The sequence below is a fragment of the Phyllobates terribilis genome, unplaced genomic scaffold, assembly GCF_046119375.1.
Source record: "Phyllobates terribilis strain yellow unplaced genomic scaffold, ASM4611937v1 Scaffold_361__1_contigs__length_1927384, whole genome shotgun sequence".
NCBI classification, from domain to species: domain Eukaryota; kingdom Metazoa; phylum Chordata; class Amphibia; order Anura; family Dendrobatidae; genus Phyllobates; species Phyllobates terribilis.
In genome coordinates this window covers 1,663,917-1,685,770 of record NW_027363121.1, presented here as the reverse complement: position 1 = coordinate 1,685,770, position 21,854 = coordinate 1,663,917, and the positions used below count along the sequence as shown (strand labels likewise).

At 42.9% G+C, this 21,854-nt stretch overlaps 8 non-coding genes across 8 annotated transcripts; all 8 read left to right on the top strand.

The window, feature by feature from the left end:
• The first annotated feature begins 314 nt into the window (after positions 1 to 314).
• Positions 315 to 505, top strand: LOC141222607 (U2 spliceosomal RNA). Its single transcript, XR_012290370.1, has one exon. It is a non-coding gene; the product is annotated as a U2 spliceosomal RNA (small nuclear RNA).
• Positions 506 to 1,626: 1,121 nt separating this feature from the next.
• Positions 1,627 to 1,817, top strand: LOC141222803 (U2 spliceosomal RNA). The gene has a single exon (XR_012290555.1). It is a non-coding gene; the product is annotated as a U2 spliceosomal RNA (small nuclear RNA).
• Positions 1,818 to 4,268: 2,451 nt separating this feature from the next.
• On the top strand, positions 4,269 to 4,458 carry LOC141222287 (U2 spliceosomal RNA). The gene has a single exon (XR_012290100.1). It is a non-coding gene; the product is annotated as a U2 spliceosomal RNA (small nuclear RNA).
• A 6,476-nt stretch (positions 4,459 to 10,934) lies between these two features.
• On the top strand, positions 10,935 to 11,121 carry LOC141222859 (U2 spliceosomal RNA). The gene has a single exon (XR_012290602.1). It is a non-coding gene; the product is annotated as a U2 spliceosomal RNA (small nuclear RNA).
• Positions 11,122 to 12,242: 1,121 nt separating this feature from the next.
• On the top strand, positions 12,243 to 12,433 carry LOC141222606 (U2 spliceosomal RNA). Its single transcript, XR_012290369.1, has one exon. It is a non-coding gene; the product is annotated as a U2 spliceosomal RNA (small nuclear RNA).
• A 1,121-nt stretch (positions 12,434 to 13,554) lies between these two features.
• On the top strand, positions 13,555 to 13,745 carry LOC141222605 (U2 spliceosomal RNA). The gene has a single exon (XR_012290368.1). It is a non-coding gene; the product is annotated as a U2 spliceosomal RNA (small nuclear RNA).
• Positions 13,746 to 14,866: 1,121 nt separating this feature from the next.
• On the top strand, positions 14,867 to 15,057 carry LOC141222604 (U2 spliceosomal RNA). Its single transcript, XR_012290367.1, has one exon. It is a non-coding gene; the product is annotated as a U2 spliceosomal RNA (small nuclear RNA).
• A 1,121-nt stretch (positions 15,058 to 16,178) lies between these two features.
• LOC141222603 (U2 spliceosomal RNA) lies at positions 16,179 to 16,369 on the top strand. The gene has a single exon (XR_012290366.1). It is a non-coding gene; the product is annotated as a U2 spliceosomal RNA (small nuclear RNA).
• Positions 16,370 to 21,854: the final 5,485 nt, after the last annotated feature.

The window sequence follows — 21,854 nt, the reverse complement described above, 5'->3', positions numbered from 1 at the left end:
TAATCAGCAGCCCTCCTGCTAAGGGTAGACAGCTGCTCGTTCCACCCCACCCCCCGCCTTAATTGGTTCTCCTCCCTTCCAACGGTGTTGAGGCGGGTGGGAACAGCAGGGGGTGAAGGTGCCGTGTTTAAAGAGGTGGAGTTATGCAGATCTAAAACGCTTGGATTGCAGCAGCAGCAAGCCGAAAAGTGCAGGCATGTAAGGGATCTAGAGGTTGACAACATGTCTTCTTAACGGGAGTCCAGGAGCTCATCTCCACAAATGGACTTTTCAGGATCCTTGGGTGGCTCCGTAGTTTGAAACCAATTCTGGTTATCGCTTCTCGGCCTTTTGGCTAAGATCAAGTGTAGTATCTGTTCTTATCAGTTTAATATCTGATACGTCCCCTATCTGGGGACCATATATTAAATGGATTTTTAGAACAGGGAGATGGAAAAAGAGCTTGCTCTGTCCACTCCACGCATTGACCTGGTATTGCAGTATCTCCAGGACCGGTGCACCCCTTCTTTAATGCAGTTTCTAAAATCAGAAAGAATTGAATTCAATGTTTTTTGTTCATTTTGCTTGTTTGTCGGATTTTGGGATGGACTCTTTGGCTTTGCTTTTCTTCTCCTCATTGGATTTTTCATGTTCAAAGTTGCAGAAGCCAGATTACAAGCTCATTTTGGTTCAACTTCAGCAACTGTGCATTGCATTGCCATGTAATGTAATGAAATGCTATCTTTCTAGCTCTCCCTTTTTACTTCCTTTTGGATAAACAGACATATTAGGCAAGCATTTTGGAGCTTTCACCTAAATAACTACAGGTGGTGAGATAAGCTGCACAATATAATTGACCTTTCAGTATATTGTTGCACACACACCATCTATTTAGCAAATGCCCTTGTTATCAACAGCAGCCTTTTAAACTCACCTGAGCTAACAGGTATGTGCGCTGGTTACTCTGCTGCGCTTAAAATTTCTTTTTTGGTTTGCTACAATGCCTTTTCTGAAACGTTGTCTCCCTCTGCTGGAACACTGACTTCTTTCATTTAATGCCTGCAGACTATAAAAGAGAACCCAACCCAAAAAGTTTGGTTGATTAGTCTGTGGCATTCTGTTAAACTGTTGCTTATGGCGGTCTCTGTGAGCTTCTCAGCGACATTCAGCCAGCCAGGTATCCTGCCTGCAGTAGATGGAATGTGGCAATGGAACGCTGGCTGCGCGTGTCATAATAGGCTCTGAGCCTTTATATACCTGTGCACAGCAGCAGCCACCTTCAGTCTGCTGCTGGACAGCCAGCAGCAGCAGCAGCAGCAGCAGGAGAGGTATGTAATCAGCAGCCCTCCTGCTAAGGGTAGACAGCTGCTCGTTCCACCCCACCCCCCGCCTTAATTGGTTCTCCTCCCTTCCAACGGTGTTGAGGCGGGTGGGAACAGCAGGGGGTGAAGGTGCTGTGTTTAAAGAGGTGGAGTTATGCAGATCTAAAACGCGTGGATTGCAGCAGCAGCAAGCCGAAAAGTGCAGGCATGTAAGGGATCTAGAGGCTGACAACATGTCTTCTTAACGGGAGTCCTGGAGCTCATCTCCACAAATGGACTTTTCAGGATCCTTGGGTGGCTCCGTAGTTTGAAACCAATTCTGGTTATCGCTTCTCGGCCTTTTGGCAAAGATCAAGTGTAGTATCTGTTCTTATCAGTTTAATATCTGATACGTCCCCTATCTGGGGACCATATATTAAATGGATTTTTAGAACAGGGAGATGGAAAAAGAGCTTGCTCTGTCCACTCCACGCATTGACCTGGTATTGCAGTATCTCCAGGACCGGTGCACCCCTTCTTTAATGCAGTTTCTAAAATCAGAAAGAATTGAATTCAATGTTTTTTGTTCATTTTGCTTGTTTGTCGGATTTTGGGATGGACTCTTTGGCTTTGCTTTTCTTCTCCTCATTGGATTTTTCATGTTCAAAGTTGCAGAAGCCAGATTACAAGCTCAATTTGGTTCAACTTCAGCAACTGTGCATTGCATTGCCATGTAATGTAATGAAATGCTATCTTTCTAGCTCTCCCTTTTTACTTCCTTTTGGATAAACAGACATATTAGGCAAGCATTTTGGAGCTTTCACCTAAATAACTACAGGTGGTGAGATAAGCTGCACAATATAATTGACCTTTCAGTATATTGTTGCACACACACCATCTATTTAGCAAATGCCCTTGTTATCAACAGCAGCCTTTTAAACTCACCTGAGCTAACAGGTATGTGCGCTGGTTACTCTGCTGCGCTTAAAATTTCTTTTTTGGTTTGCTACAATGCCTTTTCTGAAACGTTGTCTCCCTCTGCTGGAACACTGACTTCTTTCATTTAATGCCTGCAGACTATAAAAGAGAACCCAACCCAAAAAGTTTGGTTGATTAGTCTGTGGCATTCTGTTAAACTGTTGCTTATGGCGGTCTCTGTGAGCTTCTCAGCGACATTCAGCCAGCCAGGTATCCTGCCTGCAGTAGATGGAATGTGGCAATGGAACGCTGGCTGCGCGTGTCATAATAGGCTCTGAGCCTTTATATACCTGTGCACAGCAGCAGCCACCTTCAGTCTGCTGCTGGACAGCTAGCAGCAGCAGCAGCAGCAGCAGGAGAGGTATGTAATCAGCAGCCCTCCTGCTAAGGGTAGACAGCTGCTCGTTCCACCCCACCCCCCGCCTTAATTGGTTCTCCTCCCTTCCAACGGTGTTGAGGCGGGTGGGAACAGCAGGGGGTGAAGGTGCTGTGTTTAAAGAGGTGGAGTTATGCAGATCTAAAACGCGTGGATTGCAGCAGCAGCAAGCCGAAAAGTGCAGGCATGTAAGGGATCTAGAGGTTGACAACATGTCTTCTTAACGGGAGTCCAGGAGCTCATCTCCACAAATGGACTTTTCAGGATCCTTGGGTGGCTCCGTAGTTTGAAACCAATTCTGGTTATCGCTTCTCGGCCTTTTGGCTAAGATCAAGTGCAGTGATCTAGCGGTTTCTGCCTTGGTCTTGGCTGGGAGGCGCTTGGGGTACCCGGCTCCTTGGCCTGGGGGGATCGCTACACTTATCGGTGGAGCTAAACCCCCCTGCTGCTATTAGGGAGTCGGATTAGTCCCTGGGCAACGAGAGGCGATCACCTTGTCACCACACATAGCTGTGGGGGGCAACTGTCGCCACACATAGCTGTGGTGGCAACATTTGGAGGATTAAAAGGAAAAAACGGAAGGAAAACGGATCGTTGAGATGGAGTTTTGGAAAAAGAAGAGATGCTTACGTTTTTTTGTGAAACGGGAGACGGAAGAAACTTTTTTGGAAGAAAAATGGATTCTGGAAATTTTGAGGAAATATGAAGTTTTGGAGAAGGATATCTACTGTATGCAAGAAATAAAGCAAGGTAAAGTTTGTGATGTGACTCTAGTTTCTGAGGAAAAGTGCATTCATTTTTTCAAAGGCTGGAGTGAAGAGGATTCTGGGAAAATTGGAGTAAGTGCATCATTCATGGGGAAACCGAAGAGTGTGATAATTTACATGGACAATCCGTTTGTGGAAATAGAGGAGATAATGGTTTTTTTGGAATCTAAATGTAAGATGGTAAAGTTTCAGAAATTATACAGGAACAAAGTTGGTATTTGGAATGGAAAGAGACGTTTTTTGGTGTGGACAACAGGAGAAGAAAATTTGCATAATGGGAGGATTATGGTAAACGGGAGTTCTGGGTATTGTTACATGGAAAGCAGCAAAGGAACTTTTGAAAAGAACTTTGGAGGACAAAAGGAAGATATTGGTGATAAAATGAAGAAGGAAGTTGATGCCATAATTATAGAGGAGAATAAGCAGGGAAAAGAAGTTGAAAGTTTAAAGGTGAAATTGAAGAAAAAGGTAACGGTACAGGAAAATTGTGGATCAAGGAAAGTATCTGGTGAAAAGAAAGAAGTAAAAGAGGAAAAGGGTAAAGTGTTGGAGAAGGTGGTGACTTTCAGAGATGATGAGGAAGAGTATGATAGGGAACAGATGCGGTTAGAGCATGAGGAGGAAGAAAAGAAGTTAAGGGGTTTTGTTGGGAGGAAAGTAAAAGAGAAAAAGGGGATATTTAGTTTGGGAAACCGGGTGAAGTAATGTCAGTGGTGATTTGTTTGGAAACTGTTGAAACTGCAAAGGAATTGTTATGTTTAACTTTATATATATTAATTCAAATGAAAAAATATAAATATAATATCTAAACACGATGATGGAACTAAAATCTTGAGTTTGGTGATATACGATTTAAGATTATAAAACTTAATTTCTGAGTGTTTGGAAAAAAAAAAAAAAAAAATCTGTTCTTATCAGTTTAATATCTGATACGTCCCCTATCTGGGGACCATATATTAAATGGATTTTTAGAACAGGGAGATGGAAAAAGAGCTTGCTCTGTCCACTCCACGCATTGACCTGGTATTGCAGTATCTCCAGGACCGGTGCACCCCTTCTTTAATGCAGTTTCTAAAATCAGAAAGAATTGAATTCAATGTTTTTTGTTCATTTTGCTTGTTTGTCGGATTTTGGGATGGACTCTTTGGCTTTGCTTTTCTTCTCCTCATTGGATTTTTCATGTTCAAAGTTGCAGAAGCCAGATTACAAGCTCATTTTGGTTCAACTTCAGCAACTGTGCATTGCATTGCCATGTAATGTAATGAAATGCTATCTTTCTAGCTCTCCCTTTTTACTTCCTTTTGGATAAACAGACATATTAGGCAAGCATTTTGGAGCTTTCACCTAAATAACTACAGGTGGTGAGATAAGCTGCACAATATAATTGACCTTTCAGTATATTGTTGCACACACACCATCTATTTAGCAAATGCCCTTGTTATCAACAGCAGCCTTTTAAACTCACCTGAGCTAACAGGTATGTGCACTGGTTACTCTGCTGCGCTTAAAATTTCTTTTTTGGTTTGCTACAATGCCTTTTCTGAAACGTTGTCTCCTTCTGCTGGAACACTGACTTCTTTCATTTAATGCCTGCAGACTATAAAAGAGAACCCAACCCAAAAAGTTTGGTTGATTAGTCTGTGGCATTCTGTTAAACTGTTGCTTATGGCGGTCTCTGTGAGCTTCTCAGCGACATTCAGCCAGCCAGGTATCCTGCCTGCAGTAGATGGAATGTGGCAATGGAACGCTGGCTGCGCGTGTCATAATAGGCTCTGAGCCTTTATATACCTGTGCACAGCAGCAGCCACCTTCAGTCTGCTGCTGGACAGCCAGCAGCAGCAGCAGCAGCAGCAGGAGAGGTATGTAATCAGCAGCCCTCCTGCTAAGGGTAGACAGCTGCTCGTTCCACCCCACCCCCCGCCTTAATTGGTTCTCCTCCCTTCCAACGGTGTTGAGGCGGGTGGGAACAGCAGGGGGTGAAGGTGCTGTGTTTAAAGAGGTGGAGTTATGCAGATCTAAAACGCGTGGATTGCAGCAGCAGCAAGCCGAAAAGTGCAGGCATGTAAGGGATCTAGAGGTTGACAACATGTCTTCTTAACAGGAGTCCAGGAGCTCATCTCCACAAATGGACTTTTCAGGATCCTTGGGTGGCTCCGTAGTTTGAAACCAATTCTGGTTATCGCTTCTCGGCCTTTTGGCTGCGGTCAAGTGTCTTGTACAGGCGACTGTGGTCCAGAAGGTACTCGGGTACCCCTCTCCTCGGCCTTGCAGGGTGACCCACTTCGGTTGGCTCCCCTGCCTGCTGCTATTGGGAGAGGGCTTAGTCCCAGGGTAACGGGTTGCGATCCCCCCCAGCCTCTCAGGTGTTTCTGTTTACAGAACTCTGAAAGGCGCAGATTGCAAGCGGTTTGCGATTTGCTTTTTCTTGTTGCGTTACCATGGAGGTTGACCCCAACCTCGTGCCTCACTATGCGAGGCTTAAAAACACTATCCGTATTCATTTCACAGAGGGCGGAAGTGATGAAAGGAAATTGCGGTACGTAGTCCAGGACGTGCTTGAAGGGCTCTTTCATGTGCAGAAGAACGAGATTCTCTCTATCCAGGATTATCCGAGGCGTGGCGATTATGACATCACCTTCACCGGGGAAGGCATTTTTCAGGATGTCCTGGTAAGAGCCAGAAAGGCAAAAAACAATTCTATTCTAAAAGGAATACAAGTTATCGAGCACGTCCTGGATGAGGTAAAAATGGTAATCCTTAAAGTATTTTCTCCTTTCGTTACTTCAGTGGAACTAACATGTTTTCTTTCAATGTACTTTAAAAGTGTAAAATGTATAGGGAAAGTACTTAATGAGTTTCACATATGGACGTCCAAATGGAAATTTCTAGTAACATGTGAAAGAGACCCTAATTTCCCAGGCGGTGTGAAACTCCCTCCTGCACGTTTTAAAATAGGTTCCTCAAATGGAGACTTCTTTTTTTCTGGTATGCCACCCTTTTGTAGAAACTGTGGAAAATATGGCCATTTTAAGGATGACTGTGAGGCAACCTGTAGAAACTGTGCTAGTACAGAACATGACACCAAAGAATGTCCTCATGATAAAAAATGTAATTTCTGCCAAAAACCTGGTCATTTTTATTTTTCATGCCCACATAGGTTCTGGGAGGCCGAACAGAGACGGAAGGAAAAGGCCAGGACATCCGAAAATGAACCAACAGGTCAGACCACCCCTCAGGAGGAGGACAACAACCTGGAGCCTCAGCGAGCAAAGAGGGCAATTCGAGTGATGAGGAAAGCTCAGAGGTAATGAAGGGTAACTCCCAAGCAGTGAGGAAAAGTTGGCACCAAGACAACAGGGAGGCTAAAAGAAAGGCAGAAAAGGAACAAAAGGGCATGATTGGTAAAACCAAAAGAGACCGGCAGAAGGTTGACACCGAGCCCGAGGCAAAAACTGGGTTTCCTGGGCCTGAGTCTGAGGCTAACTGGACTACGGTGGGTCCCCATAAAAAGAAAAGAGGGAAGAAAGATGGTTCGAATGGAGCGGCTGATGGGGATCAGATGGACACATCTCCTGGTGGGGAGGTGGACGTTGGTCCCCCAAAAGTCCCGGACCCTGCTGACCCCGGTGGGGAGCCGGGCCTTGCCAGCTCCGTGAGCTCGGGTACATTGCCTTGTACCCAACCTTCCCCTGTGTGTCGGCCTCCCCTGGGTGCAGGGGAGCCACCTGGGGACCCACCTGATAAGGATCTGAATGGCCAGCCCATGGAGACCCAGGGTGCTGTTCCTCTTAGTTGTCTCCCAAGCTACTCACATGTAGCGTTGGGTCATTGTCTTGGTGAGTCAAGTTCCTCCTTCATGGAGTCCTTACTTACGATAAATTCGGACGAGGGAAGTAGCTCGAGCGTAAGTGGTCTGGCCGGTTCAGCGGATAGGAAGTAAGTTCCGTATTTCTGTTTTATATAATTTTTTTACTTTCCTCCAATGGCAGAACTTAAGGGCATTTCCCTCAATGTGAGGGGTCTAAAATCAAAAACCAGAAGAGTAACATTATTTAATTTTTTAACTTGTCTTACGGCTTCCGTCTTCTTTTTACAGGAATGCAATATCCCGCACACAGTATCCTACAAAAAATACAAAGAGGATTGGAAATGTGGCCCATCAGTGTGGTCCGGGTCAAATGTTACCGGATCAGCAGGGATAGCTATACTTTTTAAGGGAAACGTTCAAATTGATTTTATCCAAGAGATTTTACCAGGTCGTATGTTATTAGTTAAAGCTTTTATTAATGGTGTAAAATGGCAATTTTTAAATTTTTATGGGTCCCCAGATAAAAATGAAAGAGCTGACATGTTAGAGATTTTACCATTATTTATTAATACCTCTGAACCTTTTATCTTGGCAGGTGATTTTAATTGTATTTTAAAGGGTGAAAGTCGGCGCTCTACAGCCGTAAGTAGAAACTATGACAAAACTACCGGTATGTTAAGTAATATTTTAAGTGATTTTAGACTTGTTGATATTTATAAAGAATGCAACAAGACTAGTTCAGTAGAAGCCGGCTTTACCTGGAGCAATTTAAATTGCAGTTCAAGAATAGATTTTATATTCGGTTCAGAACAAATTTTACCTGATAAATGTGAAACCCACGATAATATCTTCTCAGATCATAAATTTTTATCTTTTAGTGTAAAAATTAATGCTAATAAAAAATGTGGGAAAAAAACTTGGAAAATGAATGTATCCCTTTTAAATGATTCTAAGATTTTATCGGATTTTATTGAATTTTATAAAAACTGCAGGAGGAAGAAAGATGTAAATGTCCCTATAAGTGCCTGGTGGGATAAAATGAAAAAAAAAAATAAAAGATTTTTTTATTAAGAAAAGCATATATAAAGCAAAAGAAAAGCTAGAATTATATAATAATTTAAATACCCGGTTACAGACCTTATATAAACTTAGAGAAAATGGTCTAGAAGTAGAAAAAGATATTAAAATACTGAAAGAAGAAATAACAAAATCACTAGAACAAAAAGGGAAAGAGCTCATTTTCCGCTCCAGAATAAAACACGTGGAGGAAGACGAAAAATGTTCTAGATATTTTTTTAAAAAAATTAGAGAGAAAAAAACAGTAATTGAAGATATAGATGGAGAGAAAAATATGGGAAAAATTTTGGAAAAGGTACATGGTTACTATTTTAATCTTTTTAATGATAAAAGAATATATGAAAATATAATGCAAAATTCTCTAGAAGAAATAACATCTGTTTTAGATACCGCCTCCCAAGAGTTTTTATCACAAAACATAACAGAAGAAGAAATTTTACAAACCATAAAAAGTTTTAAAATTGGAAAAGTCCCTGGATCAGACGGTATTCCTATAGAGTTTTATGTAAAATTTTATGATATTTTAAAAGAGGATCTGTTTTATGTTTTTACTGAAGTTTTTAATGATAAGGTTTTATTAAAATCCTGGAAAAAAGGGGAGGTCTCATTATTATATAAGAAAGGTGATAAGACAGACTTAAAAAACTGGAGACCTATAACCCTACTAAACTGTGACTATAAAATAATGGCAAAAATTTGTGCAAACCGCCTTAAAAAAATTATAGGAAAAATAATCCACTCAAACCAAGTATGTGGTGTGCCTGAGCGCAGTATCTGGGACAATCTAAACCTTGTTAAAGACTGTATTGAAGACATTAAAAACAGAAAAGGGAAGATGGCAATTTTATCAATTGACTTCGAAAAAGCTTTTGATCAGATTTCTCATTTTTATCTTTTTAAGGTTTTAGAAAAAATGGGCATACCAGAAAGGTTTTTATTATCTCTTAAAGCGTTTTATAAGGACTGCACAAGTAAGATTTTAGTAAATGGTTTCAAGACACAAGATGTTTTTTTAAAATCAGGGGTAAAACAGGGGTGCCCCCTGTCCCCACTACTTTTTATTTGTGCTCTTGAGCCACTTTTATGTGCAATCCGTAGAGATAGACAAATATGTGGTATCCCTCTACCTGGAAGCAAAGGAACAGAAGCAAAAGTGGTGGGTTACATGGACGATGTGGCGGTCCTTTGCCGAGATGCACCATCACTACAAAACTCACTCAAACAGATCCAATCCTTTTGTACAGCTTCTGGTTTTAAGGTTAATTTTAATAAGAGTAGTATTTTAAATATTGGGGAGATGATTTTACACGATGTTTTTATTCCAATAACTGACTCTATTAATATTTTAGGTATTTCTTTCTGTGAATCCAATAATGGTCTAAATAACTGGGAGGCGGTAGCTCAGAAAGTGAATACGAAAATATGTATGTGGAATATGAGAAAATTAACGATGGAGGGTAAAGTATTAATTATAAAAATGGTCATTTTGCCTCTTTTATTGTATTTGAGTTTGGTTTTCCCTCCCCCTGTAAATATTTTAAAAAAGATCACTAAAGCATGTTTTACTTTTTTCTGGAGTTCTAAGATGGAGAAATTAAAAAGAGAAATTGTAACAAAACCAAAGCTCAAAGGTGGGAAAGACTTTCCAGATTTTAGTAGGTTCCTTTTAATTAAATTTTTTTGCTTCTGTTTTAATGCCCTTTTTAAAAATCACTATTGGTCCTTTTTTATGCGTTATAACACTGTTTTTTTTATGAGAAAGTTTGGGTGGTTTGAAACGGTTTTATCATCTCCATATGCTTTTAAACTGCCAACGCATTATTTAATTTTAGAAAAAATAGTGATTCATTTTAATTTAGGGGGTAAAGAAGCGGGAGATCTACAAAATAGTAAGAAATTAATTAAAAGTCTTTGTAAAAATGAAGAGTTATGTAACATTGAGCGCTATGATGATGAACAAATATTGAATATATGGAAAGTCATTAATGCAAAATATCTTTTTAATATACAGAAAGATTTGGCTTGGAGCTGCGCACACCAATGTCTTCCGTGCCGGGCATTCCAACATAGAAGAGGACTCGTGAGGTCTGCCATTTGCCCAAGAAGCGGATGTCAAGAGGAGGAATCAGTGAAACATCTACTATGGACTTGTCCTTTTGCAAAAGCGTTCTGGAGAAAATTGCTCCCTCTGATGGAAAAAGTGGCAGACCTCAAAGACTTTAACTACGCCACAATACTTTATGGACTTATGGAATGCCCAACAGAAGACCAAAAAATTATGGCATGGAAGACAATAAATTGCGCCAAAATAGCTCTCTGGAAAGCCCGAAATATTTTAATTTTTAATCATGATGAATTGTCTTTAAATGATGTTTTTAGTTTTTGTTTAAGTGAAATGTATGTATATTTTTTATTAGATAAAAAAAATAATCCAAATATCTCCCTAAAATGGGATGTCAATGTATGGAACACATTTTGAATTTTTGTAACATTTTATTAATTTGAATATATGCAAATTTTTATCCTATTTGAATAATTTATGTTTTTAAGTCTCGTATGTTTCGAGACAATGTATAAAAATTTGTAATGATGTAAAATGTTGATTTTATTTCTGTACATCTGTGTAATTTTTAAATAAAACTGGTTTTATCCCTGTGAGGGGATAGCCAAATTAAAAAAAAATCTGTTCTTATCAGTTTAATATCTGATACGTCCCCTATCTGGGGACCATATATTAAATGGATTTTTAGAACAGGGAGATGGAAAAAGAGCTTGCTCTGTCCACTCCACGCATTGACCTGGTATTGCAGTATCTCCAGGACCGGTGCACCCCTTCTTTAATGCAGTTTCTAAAATCAGAAAGAATTGAATTCAATGTTTTTTGTTCATTTTGCTTGTTTGTCGGATTTTGGGATGGACTCTTTGGCTTTGCTTTTCTTCTCCTCATTGGATTTTTCATGTTCAAAGTTGCAGAAGCCAGATTACAAGCTCATTTTGGTTCAACTTCAGCAACTGTGCATTGCATTGCCATGTAATGTAATGAAATGCTATCTTTCTAGCTCTCCCTTTTTACTTCCTTTTGGATAAACAGACATATTAGGCAAGCATTTTGGAGCTTTCACCTAAATAACTACAGGTGGTGAGATAAGCTGCACAATATAATTGACCTTTCAGTATATTGTTGCACACACACCATCTATTTAGCAAATGCCCTTGTTATCAACAGCAGCCTTTTAAACTCACCTGAGCTAACAGGTATGTGCGCTGGTTACTCTGCTGCGCTTAAAATTTCTTTTTTGGTTTGCTACAATGCCTTTTCTGAAACGTTGTCTCCCTCTGCTGGAACACTGACTTCTTTCATTTAATGCCTGCAGACTATAAAAGAGAACCCAACCCAAAAAGTTTGGTTGATTAGTCTGTGGCATTCTGTTAAACTGTTGCTTATGGCGGTCTCTGTGAGCTTCTCAGCGACATTCAGCCAGCCAGGTATCCTGCCTGCAGTAGATGGAATGTGGCAATGGAACGCTGGCTGCGCGTGTAATAATAGGCTCTGAGCCTTTATATACCTGTGCACAGCAGCAGCCACCTTCAGTCTGCTGCTGGACAGCCAGCAGCAGCAGCAGCAGCAGCAGGAGAGGTATGTAATCAGCAGCCCTCCTGCTAAGGGTAGACAGCTGCTCGTTCCACCCCACCCCCCGCCTTAATTGGTTCTCCTCCCTTCCAACGGTGTTGAGGCGGGTGGGAACAGCAGGGGGTGAAGGTGCTGTGTTTAAAGAGGTGGAGTTATGCAGATCTAAAACGCGTGGATTGCAGCAGCAGCAAGCCGAAAAGTGCAGGCATGTAAGGGATCTAGAGGTTGACAACATGTCTTCTTAACGGGAGTCCAGGAGCTCATCTCCACAAATGGACTTTTCAGGATCCTTGGGTGGCTCCGTAGTTTGAAACCAATTCTGGTTATCGCTTCTCGGCCTTTTGGCTAAGATCAAGTGTAGTATCTGTTCTTATCAGTTTAATATCTGATACGTCCCCTATCTGGGGACCATATATTAAATGGATTTTTAGAACAGGGAGATGGAAAAAGAGCTTGCTCTGTCCACTCCACGCATTGACCTGGTATTGCAGTATCTCCAGGACCGGTGCACCCCTTCTTTAATGCAGTTTCTAAAATCAGAAAGAATTGAATTCAATGTTTTTTGTTCATTTTGCTTGTTTGTCGGATTTTGGGATGGACTCTTTGGCTTTGCTTTTCTTCTCCTCATTGGATTTTTCATGTTCAAAGTTGCAGAAGCCAGATTACAAGCTCATTTTGGTTCAACTTCAGCAACTGTGCATTGCATTGCCATGTAATGTAATGAAATGCTATCTTTCTAGCTCTCCCTTTTTACTTCCTTTTGGATAAACAGACATATTAGGCAAGCATTTTGGAGCTTTCACCTAAATAACTACAGGTGGTGAGATAAGCTGCACAATATAATTGACCTTTCAGTATATTGTTGCACACACACCATCTATTTAGCAAATGCCCTTGTTATCAACAGCAGCCTTTTAAACTCACCTGAGCTAACAGGTATGTGCGCTGGTTACTCTGCTGCGCTTAAAATTTCTTTTTTGGTTTGCTACAATGCCTTTTCTGAAACGTTGTCTCCCTCTGCTGGAACACTGACTTCTTTCATTTAATGCCTGCAGACTATAAAAGAGAACCCAACCCAAAAAGTTTGGTTGATTAGTCTGTGGCATTCTGTTAAACTGTTGCTTATGGCGGTCTCTGTGAGCTTCTCAGCGACATTCAGCCAGCCAGGTATCCTGCCTGCAGTAGATGGAATGTGGCAATGGAACGCTGGCTGCGCGTGTAATAATAGGCTCTGAGCCTTTATATACCTGTGCACAGCAGCAGCCACCTTCAGTCTGCTGCTGGACAGCCAGCAGCAGCAGCAGCAGCAGCAGGAGAGGTATGTAATCAGCAGCCCTCCTGCTAAGGGTAGACAGCTGCTCGTTCCACCCCACCCCCCGCCTTAATTGGTTCTCCTCCCTTCCAACGGTGTTGAGGCGGGTGGGAACAGCAGGGGGTGAAGGTGCTGTGTTTAAAGAGGTGGAGTTATGCAGATCTAAAACGCGTGGATTGCAGCAGCAGCAAGCCGAAAAGTGCAGGCATGTAAGGGATCTAGAGGTTGACAACATGTCTTCTTAACGGGAGTCCAGGAGCTCATCTCCACAAATGGACTTTTCAGGATCCTTGGGTGGCTCCGTAGTTTGAAACCAATTCTGGTTATCGCTTCTCGGCCTTTTGGCTAAGATCAAGTGTAGTATCTGTTCTTATCAGTTTAATATCTGATACGTCCCCTATCTGGGGACCATATATTAAATGGATTTTTAGAACAGGGAGATGGAAAAAGAGCTTGCTCTGTCCACTCCACGCATTGACCTGGTATTGCAGTATCTCCAGGACCGGTGCACCCCTTCTTTAATGCAGTTTCTAAAATCAGAAAGAATTGAATTCAATGTTTTTTGTTCATTTTGCTTGTTTGTCGGATTTTGGGATGGACTCTTTGGCTTTGCTTTTCTTCTCCTCATTGGATTTTTCATGTTCAAAGTTGCAGAAGCCAGATTACAAGCTCATTTTGGTTCAACTTCAGCAACTGTGCATTGCATTGCCATGTAATGTAATGAAATGCTATCTTTCTAGCTCTCCCTTTTTACTTCCTTTTGGATAAACAGACATATTAGGCAAGCATTTTGGAGCTTTCACCTAAATAACTACAGGTGGTGAGATAAGCTGCACAATATAATTGACCTTTCAGTATATTGTTGCACACACACCATCTATTTAGCAAATGCCCTTGTTATCAACAGCAGCCTTTTAAACTCACCTGAGCTAACAGGTATGTGCGCTGGTTACTCTGCTGCGCTTAAAATTTCTTTTTTGGTTTGCTACAATGCCTTTTCTGAAACGTTGTCTCCCTCTGCTGGAACACTGACTTCTTTCATTTAATGCCTGCAGACTATAAAAGAGAACCCAACCCAAAAAGTTTGGTTCATTAGTCTGTGGCATTCTGTTAAACTGTTGCTTATGGCGGTCTCTGTGAGCTTCTCAGCGACATTCAGCCAGCCAGGTATCCTGCCTGCAGTAGATGGAATGTGGCAATGGAACGCTGGCTGCGCGTGTCATAATAGGCTCTGAGCCTTTATATACCTGTGCACAGCAGCAGCCACCTTCAGTCTGCTGCTGGACAGCCAGCAGCAGCAGCAGCAGCAGCAGGAGAGGTATGTAATCAGCAGCCCTCCTGCTAAGGGTAGACAGCTGCTCGTTCCACCCCACCCCCCGCCTTAATTGGTTCTCCTCCCTTCCAACGGTGTTGAGGCGGGTGGGAACAGCAGGGGGTGAAGGTGCTGTGTTTAAAGAGGTGGAGTTATGCAGATCTAAAACGCGTGGATTGCAGCAGCAGCAAGCCGAAAAGTGCAGGCATGTAAGGGATCTAGAGGTTGACAACATGTCTTCTTAACGGGAGTCCAGGAGCTCATCTCCACAAATGGACTTTTCAGGATCCTTGGGTGGCTCCGTAGTTTGAAACCAATTCTGGTTATCGCTTCTCGGCCTTTTGGCTAAGATCAAGTGTAGTATCTGTTCTTATCAGTTTAATATCTGATACGTCCCCTATCTGGGGACCATATATTAAATGGATTTTTAGAACAGGGAGATGGAAAAAGAGCTTGCTCTGTCCACTCCACGCATTGACCTGGTATTGCAGTATCTCCAGGACCGGTGCACCCCTTCTTTAATGCAGTTTCTAAAATCAGAAAGAATTGAATTCAATGTTTTTTGTTCATTTTGCTTGTTTGTCGGATTTTGGGATGGACTCTTTGGCTTTGCTTTTCTTCTCCTCATTGGATTTTTCATGTTCAAAGTTGCAGAAGCCAGATTACAAGCTCATTTTGGTTCAACTTCAGCAACTGTGCATTGCATTGCCATGTAATGTAATGAAATGCTATCTTTCTAGCTCTCCCTTTTTACTTCCTTTTGGATAAACAGACATATTAGGCAAGCATTTTGGAGCTTTCACCTAAATAACTACAGGTGGTGAGATAAGCTGCACAATATAATTGACCTTTCAGTATATTGTTGCACACACACCATCTATTTAGCAAATGCCCTTGTTATCAACAGCAGCCTTTTAAACTCACCTGAGCTAACAGGTATGTGCGCTGGTTACTCTGCTGCGCTTAAAATTTCTTTTTTGGTTTGCTACAATGCCTTTTCTGAAACGTTGTCTCCCTCTGCTGGAACACTGACTTCTTTCATTTAATGCCTGCAGACTATAAAAGAGAACCCAACCCAAAAAGTTTGGTTGATTAGTCTGTGGCATTCTGTTAAACTGTTGCTTATGGCGGTCTCTGTGAGCTTCTCAGCGACATTCAGCCAGCCAGGTATCCTGCCTGCAGTAGATGGAATGTGGCAATGGAACGCTGGCTGCGCGTGTCATAATAGGCTCTGAGCCTTTATATACCTGTGCACAGCAGCAGCCACCTTCAGTCTGCTGCTGGACAGCCAGCAGCAGCAGCAGCAGCAGCAGGAGAGGTATGTAATCAGCAGCCCTCCTGCTAAGGGTAGACAGCTGCTCGTTCCACCCCACCCCCCGCCTTAATTGGTTCTCCTCCCTTCCAACGGTGTTGAGGCGGGTGGGAACAGCAGGGGGTGAAGGTGCTGTGTTTAAAGAGGTGGAGTTATGCAGATCTAAAACGCGTGGATTGCAGCAGCAGCAAGCCGAAAAGTGCAGGCATGTAAGGGATCTAGAGGTTGACAACATGTCTTCTTAACGGGAGTCCAGGAGCTCATCTCCACAAATGGACTTTTCAGGATCCTTGGGTGGCTCCGTAGTTTGAAACCAATTCTGGTTATCGCTTCTCGGCCTTTTGGCTAAGATCAAGTGTAGTATCTGTTCTTATCAGTTTAATATCTGATACGTCCCCTATCTGGGGACCATATATTAAATGGATTTTTAGAACAGGGAGATGGAAAAAGAGCTTGCTCTGTCCACTCCACGCATTGACCTGGTATTGCAGTATCTCCAGGACCGGTGCACCCCTTCTTTAATGCAGTTTCTAAAATCAGAAAGAATTGAATTCAATGTTTTTTGTTCATTTTGCTTGTTTGTCGGATTTTGGGATGGACTCTTTGGCTTTGCTTTTCTTCTCCTCATTGGATTTTTCATGTTCAAAGTTGCAGAAGCCAGATTACAAGCTCATTTTGGTTCAACTTCAGCAACTGTGCATTGCATTGCCATGTAATGTAATGAAATGCTATCTTTCTAGCTCTCCCTTTTTACTTCCTTTTGGATAAACAGACATATTAGGCAAGCATTTTGGAGCTTTCACCTAAATAACTACAGGTGGTGAGATAAGCTGCACAATATAATTGACCTTTCAGTATATTGTTGCACACACACCATCTATTTAGCAAATGCCCTTGTTATCAACAGCAGCCTTTTAAACTCACCTGAGCTAACAGGTATGTGCGCTGGTTACTCTGCTGCGCTTAAAATTTCTTTTTTGGTTTGCTACAATGCCTTTTCTGAAACGTTGTCTCCCTCTGCTGGAACACTGACTTCTTTCATTTAATGCCTGCAGACTATAAAAGAGAACCCAACCCAAAAAGTTTGGTTGATTAGTCTGTGGCATTCTGTTAAACTGTTGCTTATGGCGGTCTCTGTGAGCTTCTCAGCGACATTCAGCCAGCCAGGTATCCTGCCTGCAGTAGATGGAATGTGGCAATGGAACGCTGGCTGCGCGTGTCATAATAGGCTCTGAGCCTTTATATACCTGTGCACAGCAGCAGCCACCTTCAGTCTGCTGCTGGACAGCCAGCAGCAGCAGCAGCAGCAGCAGGAGAGGTATGTAATCAGCAGCCCTCCTGCTAAGGGTAGACAGCTGCTCGTTCCACCCCACCCCCCGCCTTAATTGGTTCTCCTCCCTTCCAACGGTGTTGAGGCGGGTGGGAACAGCAGGGGGTGAAGGTGCTGTGTTTAAAGAGGTGGAGTTATGCAGATCTAAAACGCGTGGATTGCAGCAGCAGCAAGCCGAAAAGTGCAGGCATGTAAGGGATCTAGAGGTTGACAACATGTCTTCTTAACGGGAGTCCAGGAGCTCATCTCCACAAATGGACTTTTCAGGATCCTTGGGTGGCTCCGTAGTTTGAAACCAATTCTGGTTATCGCTTCTCGGCCTTTTGGCACGATCTATCAGGTTTACCTGTGTGGTCTTGCCTGTGAGGTGCTCTTGGTACCCTTTCTCTCGGCCTGGGGGGATCGTTCCTCTTCGGAGGGACTTAACCCCCCTGCTGCTATTGGGAGGAAGGATTAGTCCGGGAGCAACGGGAAGGGATCCCATGAAGGCTTGCGCCTTTCAGAGAGAAGAGTCGGTACGTTCCTGAGTGAAGGATGCCGGCAACGCTCACATATTCATCGGGTGATGCCCGGATGCGGAACACCGTGAGGATTGAAGTTGGAGCAGGATCGAGGACGGAGAAGAACTTGGACTACATCTGCCATAGGATTCTGCTTGGAGTTCTGGAGTTTCGGCGGGAAGACATATTCTGCTTCCAGGACAATGAGTACAAGGGGACTTACACCATCACCTTCAAGAGCCAGGGATGCTGTCACCAACTCGTACAAAAGGTAAATGAGAAAAACTACTTAGATGAATTGGATGGACTAACCTTTTGTCTCTTGTATGCCTATGACGAGATCCCTATCGTGGTGCATTTCCCGAACCCCTTTGTGGAGGCTGCAGACATCTCGACCTACCTTATCCGTTATTGTGATGATCTGAGATACCTGGGCACTGTGAAGAACGCGGTAGGCTTCTGGTGCGGCAAGAGGAGGTACATGGCCCGTCTAAAGAGGGACCCAAGCGGAGTGGGAGGAATGCTACACCCTCCCTCAACATTTGTGATCGGTAAGAGCATAGGCTACTTATTTTACCCTGGAATGCCGGTATGTTGCAGGAACTGTGGACAAATGGGTCATACCCAAACGTCCTGCACGGGCAGGAAAGTAGACCGCTGCAATAATTGCAGCTGTTACGGACATTTAATGAAGGACTGTCCCGCTGGGAGGAAATGCAATCTTTGTGGTGAGGCGGGGCACATGTTCCGAGGATGCCCCAACAGGACCAGGACCAGGACTTACGCAGAAGCTGCATCTTCTGCAGCTGAGCCGATGCGCCCGCCGGTCTTCACTGGCGGGCCGGCGTCGGAGGGCGGTTCGAAGGGCGAGAAGGCTGGGATGGAGCAGGGAGCCGGAGGCCCCACTGGGGCGGCCCCTGCATCGAAGTCCCTTAACGATGGGCGGACCTCGCATGGACCGGAGCGGAGGGGTCCTCCTTCTGGGAGGGTATCCTCCGTGTCGATGGTTCCCGATACCGATCCTGTTGGGCTGGAGGGTGGTGCCCCTGTGCGGTTGGCTACAGGGGACCACGCAGCGATGGCCTCAGGATCTTCCAGGGCGATTAGCCAGCCAGATGAGGGGGCTTTGCTTCTAGGTGACGAACATCAGGGAATCTGTGTTGGTGATCTTATCCTGATGGACCAGTCTCTCCCCCTGGAGGAGGTGGAGGAAGAGGAGGACTGCACCAGTGACCTAGTGGAGTCTGCCCCGAAAAAGAGACGGAATGTCGAAGCCCCAGCGTCTCCTGGAATGTGGCTGGGAACCGTGACCTACGAGGGGGCAACCGCCGGCTCACAGAATATCGAGTCATTTGGGTCCTCTAGCCCGGATGTCCTGGAGCAATTTGGCATACAGGGCTTTGAGTCAGGTGTCCTCATGGAAGATCCACCACCCTGACCTATGAATGCCCACATTAAGACTTGTCTCACTGAATGTGAGGTCATTAAAGAGCCCAGTTCGTAGGGCTGCTCTATTTAAGTACTTAGAAACCACTGACTTTGACATATGTTTATTACAGGAATGCGGGATACAACATGCACTAAATTATAATGACATCAAGACAGATTGGAGACTGGGGCCCTCCATCTGGTCTGGCTCCAATGACAACAAGTCAGCGGGGGTGGGCTTCCTCTGTCGTGGGAGAAATATTGCTATAAATACTGTCACAGAAATAGTACCAGGCAGAGTGGTTTTAGTGCATTTTAAATTTAATGGTTTTACCCTACGTGTAATGAATGTTTATGCTTCCCCTGATAAGCAAGAGAGAATTAATTTATTTGGGATATTGCCATTGTACTGTACTGGGTCATCTCCCCTGATCGTAGGGGGTGATTTTAATTGTCTTTGTGCTAGTGAACAACGAGCGGGGGGTGACCCTTTACGCAAATTGGATAAGTCATGTCATCTATTGAAAGATTTTATAACTGATTTTAAATTATGCGATGCGTGGAGGTCACTCCTGCCGACGGACCCTGGTTATACGTGGTCCGGAAGAGGGGTGTCCTCCAGGATCGATTTTATTTTCCTATCAGATGATTTTAACCCTGTAAAATGTGTTTTAACATCAAATATATTTTCTGACCATAAGGGCTTGGAGGTGCACCTAGAATACCGGGATGAACAGAGGGTCAACAGGGGCCTCTGGCGTCTAAGTACTTACCTGCTGGAGGACCCTCTGATTCGACAAGACTTTGGTAAAGCCTATCAAGCCTGGCGGCGACAAAAACCTTCTGATGCCCCTATGGTAACCTGGTGGGAAAATTTGAAAAAAAAAAGTCAGAATGTTTTTTATAAAAGCAGGGAGACGTAAAGCTAGAGAGAAAAAAAGATGTTTTAGTGATCTTAACACCAAACTACAAACACTTTTTAAATTCAAAGAGCTAGGGGTGGAGGTGGGAGATGATATTGCTGGCCTAAAAACTGAAATTCAGAACTGCATAGACACAAAGGGGAAAGAGATTATTTTTAACTCTAGAGTGCAGCACTTGGAGGAGGGGGAGAAGTGCTCTCGCTTCTTCTTCAAAAAAGTCATGGATAAAAGAGAAGTGATCACAAATCTAGAGGGTGAAACATCTATGCAGGGAATGTTGAATGCTACTTTTAACTTTTATAAGCATCTTTTTAGTAAAAAGTGTATAGATGAGTCCTTTTTATCTGATGCTCTTAATGATCTCGATTTTAAGTTAAATTTTACAGACCAGGAGTTTTTAGAACGCGATATTGTTTTAGAGGAATTATTTTATGTTTTTAAAAGTTTCTCTAAGGGCAAAGCACCTGGGTGTGATGGACTACCTGTAGAGTTTTATCTTACTTTTTGGGACATTTAAAAGAGGACCTTTTTATGCTTTTTAAAGAAGTTTTTATTTGTGAACAGTTGCCATTTTCGTGGAGGAGAGGAGTGGTGTCTTTGATATATAAAAAAGGTGATCGCAGTGCTCTAGCGAATTGGAGACCCATAACTCTCCTAAACGTCGATTACAAGGTACTTGCTAAGGTGGTTGCAAACCGGCTCAGGAATGTCATTGCCAAACTAATCCAGCCTGAGCAGGTTTGTAGTGTACCAGGCAGAAGTATTTCAGAGGTTTTAAACGTATTAAGGGATGTAATTTGGTATTCCAGAGACCGGGGTCAAAATGTAGCTCTTTTAGCCCTAGATTTTGAAAAAGCTTTCGATAGAGTCTCTCATAGATTTCTTTTTAGAGTTTTAAAAAGAATGGGTATCCCTAATATGCTTTTAAATTGTATTAAGATTTTATATAAAAATTGTTTTAGTCAAATTTCTCTTAATGGCTTTTTAACAGATGGAGTTCCCCTTGAGTCCGGAGTGAAGCAGGGATGCCCCTTGTCGCCCATCCTGTTCATCTGCGCCATGGAGCCCCTGCTGAGCGCAATAAGGAAAGACAAAGTGATTAGAGGGGTTCCTGTTCCTGGCGGAGGTGGCAGTGATGTGAGAGTCTTTGGCTACATGGATGACCTGACGGTTGTGTGCGTGGACCCTGCTTCCCTCCGGAGGGCGGTGTTGCACATTGAATTTTTTTCCCAGGCATCCGGGTTTAAACTTAATTTAAATAAATCTGAATGTCTGACTTTGGGATCCTGGGACACCGCCCAACTCCCGCAGCTCACTATAAAACGAGACAATGTAAAAATTCTTGGAGTTGTTTTTAACGAGGAGAATGTGGGAACTCAAAGCTGGGAGAATGTCATAGAAAAAATGTCAAAGAAAATATCATTTTGGGGTTTGAGGTCCCTAACAATGGAGGGGAAAATTTTAATTATAAAATCAGTGTTGTTACCCCTCATACTGTATATAGCTATGGTGTACCCCCCCTCTGATGTTTTAATTAAAAAAATGACTAGGATGATCTTTATGTTTTTATGGAACTCCAAAATGGAAAAATTAAGGCGAGAAATAATGAGGAAGAATAAAATGAACGGCGGAAGGGATGTCCCCGACTTACATATTTATTTGTATTTAAATTATTTCTGCTTTTGTTTCAAACATTTTAATGGTAATAGTGCGCTAAGTTATTTTTTAAAATATACTTGTGGGATGATTTTTAAAAGATGGTTTAAGTTGTCGTTGAATTCCCCTGTTTTACTATGCCCCCCCAAACACCAAGCAATCTT